This window comes from Furipterus horrens, unplaced genomic scaffold (genome assembly GCF_987537825.1).
Source record: "Furipterus horrens unplaced genomic scaffold, mFurHor1.1.pri manual_scaffold_4, whole genome shotgun sequence".
NCBI classification, from domain to species: domain Eukaryota; kingdom Metazoa; phylum Chordata; class Mammalia; order Chiroptera; family Furipteridae; genus Furipterus; species Furipterus horrens.
Genome location: NW_028327174.1, coordinates 29,925,560 through 29,939,305, shown reverse-complemented (window position 1 = coordinate 29,939,305; position 13,746 = coordinate 29,925,560).

Sequence of the window (13,746 nt, the reverse complement as noted above, 5' to 3'; positions counted from 1 at the left end):
GGCTCCCTGCCCTTGATTTTGTTTCTACCTGTGCTTTAGGCTGATTACCTGCTGTATCCTCAGCTTACATATCTTGTCCTCACTGTTTAACCTCCGTAGTGAATTGTTTACTGGACGCCAGCTCTGATTTGCTGGCTCTGACTCCTGCTTCACCAGGCAGCTTATACATGCACATTATTGCAGAACTTGGCAGCCTGTCCCCACCCAGGCATGTCTTGTCCAGACAGGCTCCTGATGACCCTATGCTTCTATCTAGGCTCACACTTCACAGTGCTCATGTTACAGTTGTTTGGTATTCATGTCCAAGGAACTCTACCAGAGTTATCTTATAATAACTTCCACACACAGTTCATGCTTTATCTCAGTAATTTCAACTGGTGTGCTGCAAGAATTGTTAAAACATGCAATACCTGACTATTTAGTTAGGGGCACTGACTTCTTTTCCCTTAGATTGTCAAATAAAAAATGACAACAGCCAATACAACAATTGTTATCTGGTGTGAATGGATTAAAAATTACACTTCTCCACCCTTCCTATCAGTCTGGAGGTGGCTTTTTCTTTATATCCTTTGCTGTAAGATTGTATTCAGCTAGATATTAGGCAGTTCTGAATGATAGTTATTCTACGGTTTAGTTGTAATTTTAGTGTGATCATGGGCAGATTCAAGTACCGCATTAACCTATGTTGCCATCCTGACTGGAAGTGCCTATTAGACATTTGAGGACTCACACAAAGGAACAATATAAACTAAATTTAAAATGTGTTACAAGAAAAATATTCACTACCATCTATAAAAACCATGACATTTTTGACATGACATGAACAACTCAAAAAATCTACACAAAAATGTCTATCCAAAAGTAGTTCACTGAACTTCTGACATGAATTGGAACAAACATGGCATTTTAAAAACATTAAGAAAAAGACATTGCTAAAACTCTTTGCTACTTGTTTATTTATAGTATCTTACAGTTTTAAAAGAAATAGATATTGCCATCTGTATGTTAAGGTGCAAATGGTAAAAGAAAAAGTTACGACTAGAAATACTTTTGATGCACAAATATTTGGTTATATGGCTTTTGAGAATTGGGTTAACATCTGGATAATATGTACTTATTTCTATTTTTTTATTTATCAATATTTTTATATAGAGGAAAGATGATAGAGAAAGAGAGAGAGAGAAAGAGACATTGATTTGTTGTTTCACTTGCTTATGCATTCCTTTGTTGCTTCTTTTTAAAAGTTTAAAAAAATATTTTTATTATTTTATTTTATTTTTATTATATTTGTTTTTAGAGAGAGGGGAAAGGAGAGAGGAAGAGAAACATCAATGTGTGGTTGCTTCTCACACACCCCCTACTGGGGACCTGGTGTGCAACCTAGTCAGTGCCCTGACTGGGAATCAAACCTGTGACAATGGTTCGCAGGCCGATGCTCAATCCACTGAGCCACAGCAGCCAGGGCCATTTGTTGCTTCTTGTATGTGCCCTGACCAGAGATTAAACCTGCAACCTCAGCTTATCAGGATGAGACTCTATAAACAACTGAACTACCTGTCAGGGCCACGAAAGATTTTTAAATTTTATTTAGTTAATTACCTTTATAGAAAACATGAAAATAAGCTATTTTCTTATTTAAAAAAATATACCAGCTTTTCTGTTAGTTGCTGGAAGCACAAATATATAAGGCTGTTGGTTAGTGCATTGAAGGAGCAAACAATATTGTATAATAATAGTGCATTTTTCTATAAGATCAAGGTAACTGGCTAGTACAATAGTTTTAATAAAAATGTAGGGTCACCCATTTGTTTATGTTTTTATAGAACAACTGGTTGTGCTCATGACTGCAAGTGATTACAGTGTAAATATTGTGTAAGCATCAGAGCTCTGAACTCAAGCCATCCAAGCCGATTTCAGGTTGAGTATCTTTCGGATTTGCTTAATACAGATGCTAATTTAAAAAAAAATTAAAATGAGCAAAAATTTTGACCAGACATTTCACCAAAGATATATGGATGGCAATATAAAATATATGCGTGGCATATGAAAAAATGCTGAACATCAGTAGTTAGTAGAGAGTATAAATTAAAACCACAATGAGATATCACAGCACACCTATTATAACATATAAAATTTAAAATAATTGGTATACTGAGAGTTGGCAGATATGACAAGAAACTGGAACTGTTGTACATGGTCTATGTAATGTAAAATTGTACAACCACTTTAGAAAATAGTATGATAATTTCTTAAAAGTATTAAACATACACCTACCATAAGATGTAGACTTTTCACTGTTACATATTTACCTACAAAAATGAAAAGTATGTACATACAAAAACTTGTACACAAATGTTTATAGAAGCTATATTTGTCATACCCTGAAAATAACTCAAATGGTCATCAGCAGGTAAATGAATTTTTTAAAAATGTGATATACTATGCAATAATAAAATATAAACTATTTATATGTGCCACAAGGTGAATACTGAAATAAAGTTAAATAAGTCATAAAAAGTAATGTTGAATGAAATACAGAATTCTCTTTATACAAAATTCTAGAAAATGAAAACTAGACCGTAGTGACAGAAAGCAGATCTGTGGTTGCTTGGAGATGGAGAGGTCAGGAAGCAACTAGGGAAAGGAGTGGGAAGCAAAAATTGTAATGGGCACCTTGGGGATGAAGGGCAGTTTCATTATTTTGACAATGATGATGGTTTCAAGATGTATACCTATGTCAAAACTTATCAAAATGTACACCTTAACTATGTGTAGTTTATTATGTTACCTGCGGATAGATATGGGCCAAAAGGTCTGAAGGAAAACAGCAGCCTGTCAGAGATTGGCAAATCTATGAGCCATGATGCACATGACCTTTCTTCTTTTTATTGTTCTTTCACATTTGACTTCGAAGGAATGAGGGTATTGATATATTAATGGAAAGATGACAAATTTGTGGATATGGAAGAACTCTTACTGCAAATATCAAGGGGCCTAGAGACACCCTCCATTTGCAAAAGTGGGAGCTTGACTCACAGTGAAGAAACTTCTGATGACTAGATTCTCATTTTCTGCCAATGTCAGATTGTCATCGAAGGACTGAGCAGCACACTGTGTAGAATGCCCAGGACTTTGTAGTGGTTGTCTGGGGTCAATTTTATTTCTTATAAATAATCATTAGATAAGCATGCCAATTAACAACTGCTTAGTCAGTCTGTACAAAGAACATTCTTCTGTCTGATTTACCAGAATAAAAAAAATAAATTCTTCTCTGATTTCACAATAAAATTCTTGTTTTATCTGAGGTCACTTAAGAAAGTGATTTTAACCTTTATAAACTGACAGGATGGATTGTTAAAACAAAGAGCAAAGAAAACATGTTATTCAAATGTAGTTTTTAAGTCTACAGATCACCAAAGGGCATCTTAATATGTTTCAAGTAATGTAAACATGTTTTTTAATATACAGTATTAGAATTTTATCAACACACTATCATATACTCATATACAAATTGACTGCATTAAGGTAACACAATATCTTCCATCCTTATTTGATTACGCAACTGTGAACAATCTCCTTTTCAATAACACTAGCTCTCCAGGTTTGTGTTTAGTGCTATTACCTATTTATTTAATATGATGTGAAATATTCAAATACTTGAATTTTACCTATATGGCTTTTGCTTACTGTATTCTTAATTTTGCATGTGAATGTTTTGGGTGACAAATTCATAGAGCCCAAGGATAGGTAAAACATAAGAGTGAAGTTCATAAACCTAACTACTATCCTTTTCCTTGTCACAACTGACTGTAACCTTGAAAAAAATCACTTAATCTCTTTGTGTCTCCATCACTTCACTACAAAACTTGGATAATGATACTTATCTCCCTAGATAAGAAGCAGATGTTAATGTTTGTAAAACCTTGTATATCTTTAGATAAAATAAACTAGCACAGAATCTCTAACATAAAGAAATCACTATTATTATAATCCTTCCTCTAATAATTCATTTATTTTTATATATATACATACACACACACACACACACACATATATATATATATATATATATATATATATATATATATAAATGGAGCATTACAAGTACTTCATCCATGTTACTTTATTTAAATTAGTCACTGGAAAATGTAATATACTAGATGTAGGAGGATTTTGGTGTAATACATATCAATTGCTCCATTAAAATGAATAAATTTTCATTTTACCTGCCATTCTTCTGGGATGAGATTCTCATCTATATAAATAGACTTTTATAGAATGTGAGTATATCTTAGCTTTATATAGATCTAGAGAATCACAACTCTATTATTTTTTGATTAGTTTCTAGTATTTACAAACCAACCAAATATTAATAAAATATTAATCATTAAAATATGTATCTTGAATATTTGTACTATATACCTCATATTTTCTCATATTAGACATTAATTTTTAAATATGTGACTTCAAATATTCCAAAAAAGAAGGAAGCGTTGCTAGAATAAGAGCTTCAGGAGATACAGTAATAAACTAGACAAAGTTTCTATATTCAGGGTTTTTATATTCTAGGGACATAAACAACTGCCTCTAATACAAAACTCAAGATGTGGTGATCTAGTACAAACTAAGAATGAGGAAATCATAGGGGTGACTCAAGTCTGGCTGCTGTATCTGAGAAAGCTTTATGACAAAGAAATGAATAATGTGGGCCTAGAAAGATAGGTGCTTAAATTAGGTTTGAGTGGAAAAAAGCGTTGGGGGTCAAAGGTGGTCATTTCAGGCAGATTTAGTGATTTGAACTATAGAGTTGGTAAGGATAAGTGGATTATAAGAATAGCAGGCGCAAAATAGTAGCATATAATTGCCAACAGCAAGGTGGATGCCATTACTGGAATGAGGAGTAAGACTGGAATGGCCAGTAGGGGGCCATTTACACACAGGAATATTGGATGAGGGCAACAAACTATTATGTTATTAGGGATAAAAAGATGGGAAGCTAATGAAGTCATTAGATGATGAAACATCAGAGACCGTAAACAGCTGGTGAGCAGAAGGCTGATATCAGTCACCAATGTGGAAAATCATAATCCAGTTTCCTGAATTGCTATAGCTCTTCCAAGGATTTTTAGATATAGATATAAGTCTGGAACTTAACTCCAAGGAACATAAAAAAGCATAATACTCTCCCTTAGAGTAGAGGAACACACTGGTCAAGATGATAAATGCATTTTTGCCCCAGGTTTGTCTCATAGTGGATCCAATGTGTAAGAGCAGCAACCATTGATCATCTTTCTAGAAATGGGTTTGAAATAAGGATAAACACACTTAGCAGATGGCATAACCTTTATATTGGCTTCCTGCAGCATAAAAACCAAAACTTTATTGTAGGAAAGGCCAAATAGAAGCCTTTGAAACTGTTCACACATCCTTGGCCCAGATAGAAAATCAGAAGCAATACAATATCTCAAGTTGAATGTCAGTGATTAGGACTATTCTCAAAGACTTTAAAAGAGTTAGGTGTGGCAGTCTTGATCATACCATTGTTTAATTCACCAAAATTTCCTCTGGATCAGCAAATGGTAGAACACTACATTAAGGTAACCAATGGTAGCCCCAATCACTGCTGGTATATTGAATATGGATATGGTACTAGGACAATCAAAAAAGCTTCTGGCATTTATATGCAGCTATTGATCTGGTGAAAATATTTGTTTGTTTGTTTTCCTCTATGAATAAAGAAGAACAGGCAAATCCCAAGGAAAAGTCTAAGAATCTAAAAGCAGAGACCCTAGGTTATTGTACAAGACCATGTTTTCTGTAGTAGAGAACTATTTATTATTCAAAATCTAGGTTCTGGCATGCAACTGAGCTTTTAAGGAAACACATACACATGCATCTACCAAAAGACATAGGAAGTATTTTACAGGAGAGTGGGGGGCAAAGAAAGCAATGCTATATTGGTAGGAAAAATAACCCTTATTATCATAAAAGATAATATTAATACTACTTAGTGGGCATAAGTAAAGAGTATATCTGGAAATCAGTGAATTCACTATGGTTTCTTTGTCCATGCCCAGTAATGGGTAATTACAGCAAAATGACTTGAAAAAAAGTTTAATAACCACTAGGAAATAAACTTAGGAAAACAGAGTGCTGGCTAAGGATGAAGTACTTATTGAATGAATGGTATGGATGGGAGCTATAAGAACATGTTCTTATGGGGCAAGAGTGAATTTTTGCAGTGCAAGGAACAGATGGCAGCAGACAGTTTTGTCATTTTGCCCATATCCCTTTGGGCTTTTCCAAGGAAGTACAAACTGATCTGTCTTTCAGCTATTCAAGTTTCCTTGTGATTAGTCTCCACTTCCACTCTGTCTACTTGCTGGGCAGGGCAGGGCACAAGTACTAAGTGTTAGCATCCACCCCAGAAGTAACCAACAGCCAATGACTGAAAAAAATTGGTGAACAAATACCCCAAGTTTCTTAATCTATGGAAGACTTAGATTTGTAGTAATCCGAACTAACTCCTTGATTTCCCTAGTCTTACCTCTACATGTTCCTATAGGTGTTACCTAGATTCATCTTCCAAATAATCTTAACTATCAAATTCTGATTTCTGGGTTTGCTTCTAATCAAACCCAATAAAAAAAGATCCTTAATTATTTGAAGTAATTTGTTACAGGATAATAGGGAACTGGTCCATAGATAAGAATTATATTTCTTTCAAACTATAATTAGAAGATTTTAGTATAGCTGCAAATCTTAAACTGAGATAACTTGAAAGTGGTATTTTTTTTTCCACCAATACCTTGATTCCACTTGCAAAATATCAATGTCTAATATTAAAAACAGAGATGTCAACAGTAAAATTTGTTTTCAGGTTCCAAAGCATTTCTGAGAGTTGGGCTATGATAAATAGACTATTAGTAAGTAAGAGAAGGGGATATGTGGCTGAAGTAAATATACTTGTACAGAAATAAGAATCAATTCTCTTAACAAGGAAATGTCACAAAAATGGAATTTTCATTAAAAGTCTATACTTGAACATTGTTATTACTTAATTACTAAAAAGCTTTAAAATATTGTTTAAATTTATATAAGTAAATAGAAACACAAAAATATTACAACTTTATAAACTAGAAGCAATGTTTATTTTGTGTAATATACTGAAAAATAGCAAAATATTTCTCCCTCTCTCTATATATGTATGTATATATATATAAGATATAGCATTTTAGAGCAGTAAAAAATGGCATATTTCATATAATCTGTATTGAATCTAAAGAAAAGGGTGACAGTATCTGTGAATTAAGAATAACAGCTTTTAGAGTACTTTCTCTAGAGAAAAAGTTTAAAAACATTTTTTCCCTAGTTGTATGCTAACCCTCTTAAAATCATAGCAGATACAATCAGTTTTTGAAATGCCCTTTATAACTGTCAAACCAAATAAAATTACAGATTTGTTGGCTCTTTTAAGTGTGATGTCATAAAGTCTCATTTGCTTCAGCAGGAATCATTATTTGTCTTTTTTGACAGGGTGTTTCTGTGATCAGTGATGGAATCATGGGAATAAAGTGATATTTAGAGATACTATCTCTGAATTTTAGTAGAAAATCTATGAAAATTTAAAAACCAGACTAAAAAACTTTTTAGACAATATGGTTAGAATTTATTTTAACCACAAAATATTTTAAATAGTGATCATATATATTTTTATATTCATATATGACATTATAACTGATTTTCATTATGTTTATTCTACATATCACTATATTTTAACCATAAAGTTCCTTAAAGTATGATCAGAAATGTTAACGTTTTTAATCCATATATAAGGCATTATGGAAAATTTTCATCATTTTATTCTACAAACCTCCATTTAGTGTCCAGTTTATCTAGAAATTTCTGAATTAAATAGATTTTGTTTAAAGCATTGTACATTTGTATGTCATATGTATACCATTCATTGTAAGTGTATATCACAATATATTAATTTATTCATTCAGTTGACAATAACAAGCCAGTTTTGGTCTTTTACAAACAATGCTGTTACAGACAGTCTCACATCTTCATTCATTCTAAAATTTGAGAAATATTACCTAGTGTACATCACATGTAGTGGTCATTGGGTGATACCTTTTAATATCAACTGATATTAAATAATGCTGTTTTACAAAGTCATGATAGTATCAAGTTTAGCAGTATCAGAATATTAAAAATGTCCAGTTCATTCATATTTTTGCTAGCAGTTTGTATTGCTGAGCTTTATAAACTTTGTTGATTTTTTTTAGTTTTTTACAGCAGTGTATATTCATCATATTAGTTTGTATTTTCTTGATTGCTAATGAGAGTTAATGTTAAACAACCTTTCATTCATTATTTGGTCACTTTGTTATCCTCATTTGTGGAACTTCTGTGAAATTCTCTTATACATATTTTTATTGAGCTTTTTATGAATTGATTTGGAAATATTTTATTTCATTCTATGTATTCTTTTTTACTCTGTTAATTCAGTCTTTTAGTAAACATATAGATCTGCCTTGGCCAGATACTCGGTTATAGTGTTGTCCCAATACACCAAGGTTGTGGGTTCAGTCCCTAATCAAGGTACATACAAGAAGCAACAAATGAATGCGTAGGTGGAACAACAAATTCTCTCTCTTTCTTAAAAAAAATACACAGATCTATTTTCCTCCATTATTTAGGGTTGTACCATGTTTAAGACATCCTTTGTTCTACTGCTGTGCCTTCACCAGTGATGAGACCCTGCAACCATGGGAGTGTATGATGGCAAATGACAGCAAAGGTCCCTATAGACTGCACTTCTGGGTTTGTCTGTAGCTAGCCTTTCCAGCTGCGGACGTGCAATCCACTTATCTGAGTTGAGTCATATGCCTCTACTGCTGTGCACTTATGGTAAGACTCTGCAGTGGCATGAGTGGATATGACAGTCAGGGCCCCCACAGCTGCTTGTCAGCCCTAATTGGAACTTGACTGCTGTCACTTGCCTGTACTTCTGGGCTCACTTGCAGCTAGCCCCTCCAGTTAGGCACCTGCACCATGCCAGCTCAACTCCCTTCCACAGCCTCCGTTAGTGTGAATACACCCCTGGCCTTAAGCCACAGGGGAACATGCCAACGTCCAATGCCCTGAAGCTGTCAGTGTACCCATAGTTGACCCAAGTTCTGGTTTTTGACCGTGGTCCTCACTTCTACACGGGTGTCTGCAGCTGGCCCAGCTGCTACAAACACCTGCAGCTGGTTCCCGCGGTTGAAGGTATATACACTATCAGCTCCAGTCACCACCAGTGCCTGCTCTAGTCCCTATCCAATGTACCTGGAGGTGTAATTGAGGACCCCAAAAGCCCTTGCAGTCACTGGGGTCCACTGCAGCACTATGCAAGGAGCATACAGTTGTTGATGTTGTAGAGCCAGTGGCCCGAGTGTCAAGACACTATGTCCTCCTTAACTCAGAACTGCTACATACTGACACCTTTGATGCCTTGCACCACTAGACCTGGGGTCACACAACACTTCAGATGCTCCCACCCACAGATGAAGGCTTTTCTGCACCAGTCTGAAAGATATAATTGCTTTTTCAAAGGTACAGAAGCCTATGCAAGGCTATGGAGACCATGAGGAATCAGGAAAACATGACATGACCAAAAGAACACAGTAAACTTTTAGCAATTGACCCCAAGGAAATTAATATACATGCATTACCTGACAAAGAATTCAAAATTATTCAAATATGCTCACATTGACACAAGAGAACATACATGAACAATTCAGTGAAATCAGAAAAATAATACAAGATGAAAAATGAGAAGTTCAACAAAGATAGAAAGCACATCAAAGAGAATCAAATGGAAAACTTGAAGCTGGAGAATACAATGACTATTCTGAAAAGTCAAAAGAGAGCCTCAGCAACTAACTTGGTCAAGCAGAATACTGAGTGGGCAAACCCAAACATGCCATTTAAAATCATCCAGAGGAGAAGAAAAAGAAAAGAAAGAAAGAAAATTTTAAAGCCTATGGGATTTATGGGACATCGTTAAGAAAAACAATCTACACATCACTTGAGACCCAGAAGGAGAAGAAAGGGAAAAAGAAGCAGAAAACTTATTTACAGAAATAGTAGCAGAGAATTTCTCAAACATGGGGGAAGATTTAGAAGTGCAAATTCATGAAACTAATTGATCAGTCCAAAATTTATATCAAAAGTAATCTTTTGTAAGACTCATTATAATAAAACTGCCTAAAGTCAAAGACAAAAGGAAAATTTTAAAGTATCAAGAGAAAAAAGTTATACAAGGAAAACAATTTGCAATATATACATATATATATCAAACCATCACATTACAAATCTCATAGCAAATGTTATCTGATGACACCATTCTAGCCTGTTTCCACTAATTAAGTGGGAGAATATATGTATATTATACAACACGATGAATGTGAATGTTTATGTTAGGGAAAAAAGAAGAAATTCTGAAGGTAAACTTGACTGTGAGGATATTGACATTGAAACAGAGTTTTATTTCCCATTTTGCCACAAACTAGCTATATGATTTTGAGCAAATCACTAATTGTCTCCAGTTTGTTCATCTTTAAAGTATGTGCTTAACTGAGATAACTCTAAAACGCAATATTACCCTGAAGTTTTCTGATTATAATTTAAAATAAGGTAAAGAGAATAACATAACAATTCTTCTATACTAAAACACAGGTTTGTAACTGCCTTTTACAAAAACAAACAGATTATTTGACTTATGGAGGTAAGCATACTTATATGCTAATGGAGAAGCGCATATTGTCTGAATGACAATTTCATAAGATGGTGAAAAGACAAATGAATATTCTCAAGACCAGAATTATAAGAACACCCCTCAACTTAAAAAAAGACTAGAAATTCAAAGTTGCGTAATATTAAAAATAAATCGTGTTAATTGAGCACTTTATTGAGCACTCTCCTTTTATTCATTCTTTTGTTTCTGTCAATACTTACAAGGGTAAATTTTCTCTTTTTTTCCTTCTTTCTTCTTCAAATAAATGGCAGTGACAACAACAAATGGGGTATTGTTAGATCTGATTTAGCAGATTGTAGACTATTGGATATTTGCTGTTGACCCTATCTCCAATAAAACTAAACTGATGTCATTGACAAGCAGTCGTATTTGACGGATGTGTTTATCAGGATAGTGTGAGATTATTGTGGGTGGCTCATGGGAATGATTGTAAGTAGAAATGATGGGGTGAAACTGAGCCACTGAACTCATAGTCTGGATATCAGGACAAATGCCCAAACAGTACTTTGATCTTTTTGGGGAAATTGCAAGAGAGCTATGCTTTTTTTCCCCATACATTTAAAACTTATAACTGGCAATTGGGATTATAAATACAGACTTAGATTTTTCCCTTCGTATTTATTTTTTCTCAATTGAAAGGGAGCTATAATTCTGAAACTAGTTTTCTATGTAAAAACTTCATTTTTGTTGTGATGCCTTTAGGCTTATATTTAGTGTGACCAAGTTTTTGCTCATTTCCTTCTTTATGTAACTTTCTTTGACTCTATTTACTCAATTATTTATTCAATTCTTTATCAATTATGAAGAAAATATCTTCACTAGATATGTTTCTATAATGTCGTAATTTGACAGTTACAACTTGTTCTCTTACTGGTTATCTTTATTTTTACCTATTAGTAGCAGTCATTGCAACACACACCAAACTATTAGCCTACTCTTTTTTGGAGTAGGTAGAATAATGAAGGATCAAGAAAACATGACACCACCAAAGGAAAACAATAAACCTAATAAAGATGGCACAACCTAAGCCCAGGAACCTGTGAATTTTTTACCTTACATGGCAAAAGAGATTTTGCAGATATGATTAAGGCTAAAGACCTTGATATGGGGAGATTATTCTATATTTTAGTGGTTTGCCCAATTTAATCACACAAAAAACACACAAACTTTCTTGGCTGTGGTGAGAGAGAAAAGTCAGAGAGATGAGACATTGTTCGCTTTAAAAATTGAGAAAGGAGATCATAGGCCAAGAATTGTGGGCAGTGTGCAGAAGCTGGAAAGGGCAAGGTAACAGCCTCCCCTAGAGAGTTTGCAGAAAGGAATGTAGCTTTGACTTAATGTTCAGTTCAGTGATACTGATGTCAGACTTCTAACCTATAGATCTGAAATGTTTTAAGCTATGAAATATATGGTAATTTCTTTTTTCTAAATTTTTAAATTGTTGTTCTATTACAGTTGTCCCATTCCCCTGCCCCCATTGCTCTCCCATGCCCAACCCACTTCCCCCGTATCCCACAGTCAATCCCCACCCTAAATGTACGGTAATTTCTTATGGCAGCAATAAGAAACTAGTAAAATATTAATTCTTCATTGAACCATTTTCTCCTTATGATATGCTATCTATGAAGACATCTCAAGATGGTTCCATTCATTTATTCATTCACTTTTTCTTTTTTTTTTTTTAGTGGCCAGGTATAGGAACTATAAAAACAAATGAAGTATGGCCCTTATTAAAAATATTACATTCAAGCATGTGATTCAGTGCAGTTATTACTATCAGAACTAAGAAGAAAAAGTAATTGATTTTATTCAGGGGTCAGGGGATGGTAGTAGTCTAAAAGTTTTGAAGTGGTGAAGTCTGAACTCGGATTTAAAGGTTAAGTAGGTTTCACTAGATGGAAAAATGAGTTAAATCTAAGTAGAACAGGATGAGCACAAGCAAGAGATGTGTACAGCTGGGCATAACATACTAAGATCAAATGTGTTGCTTGGATCTTATATTTATACTAGAATCCAGTTTGTTTATTTGAATGCATGCACTATGAGAAATGTTTTGTTCACTACTGCATCCCAGCACTTAGAACAATATTAGCACATTTCTGGCATTCAATAACCCTACATTGTATGAGTGAATGCCTTTCTTCTTTAAGGTGATTTAAATAAGTTAATATAAATATAGGAATATTTTACAGGTAGTTTATTAAATTAAAAAAATACACTCAGATTTGCATTTCCCACCACCCTGAAGGTTTCTGCAAAGTCCAATATGCCCAACTTTGCTAATATTTGGTACATAGGAAATATAACTTGAAAAGTTGAAGGTTTATATATATGTAGGTATGATATTACAAAGGTTTAATGGACCCTACTGTCATGTCTTAATATACGCCAACTGTACTTTAATTTTTCTAAATACTAATTTCATCTCTAAATAACATTTATTTTTGACAGTACAAATAATACCAAATGTAATTTTTCCCAAGACTATGATATCTATCGTCAAGTTTAATATGCTTAAAATTTTATGAAGCACCTGGTTTTTGATGTTCTAAGAGTGAAAATACATTCCGCAACCACTCCAACTTTATTATAACTAGGAACGGATGCTCGACAATATAAATTAATGAATTCAACTTTTTATTACACTGATTAGAGTATTTTAAATCTTTTAATGGGTAATTAATTTTTATAGTTTTTAATTTTAGTTTATTATAAAAATGTGTATTTATCTAAATTTTATCATTTTTGATTAATATTTAAAAATATTTTTCTAAGTTTAGTTCTTCATTTCATAAAAGAAAAATTCAACCATAATTTCAAGTTCAAATAGTTATTTATTATAGTTTATAAGGCATTTCAGCTTTTATTCACACCTGAACACAAGCTGGAGACAGATGCCAAATCATCCCAATGACAATTTTTCTGAAATTTCTTTGGCA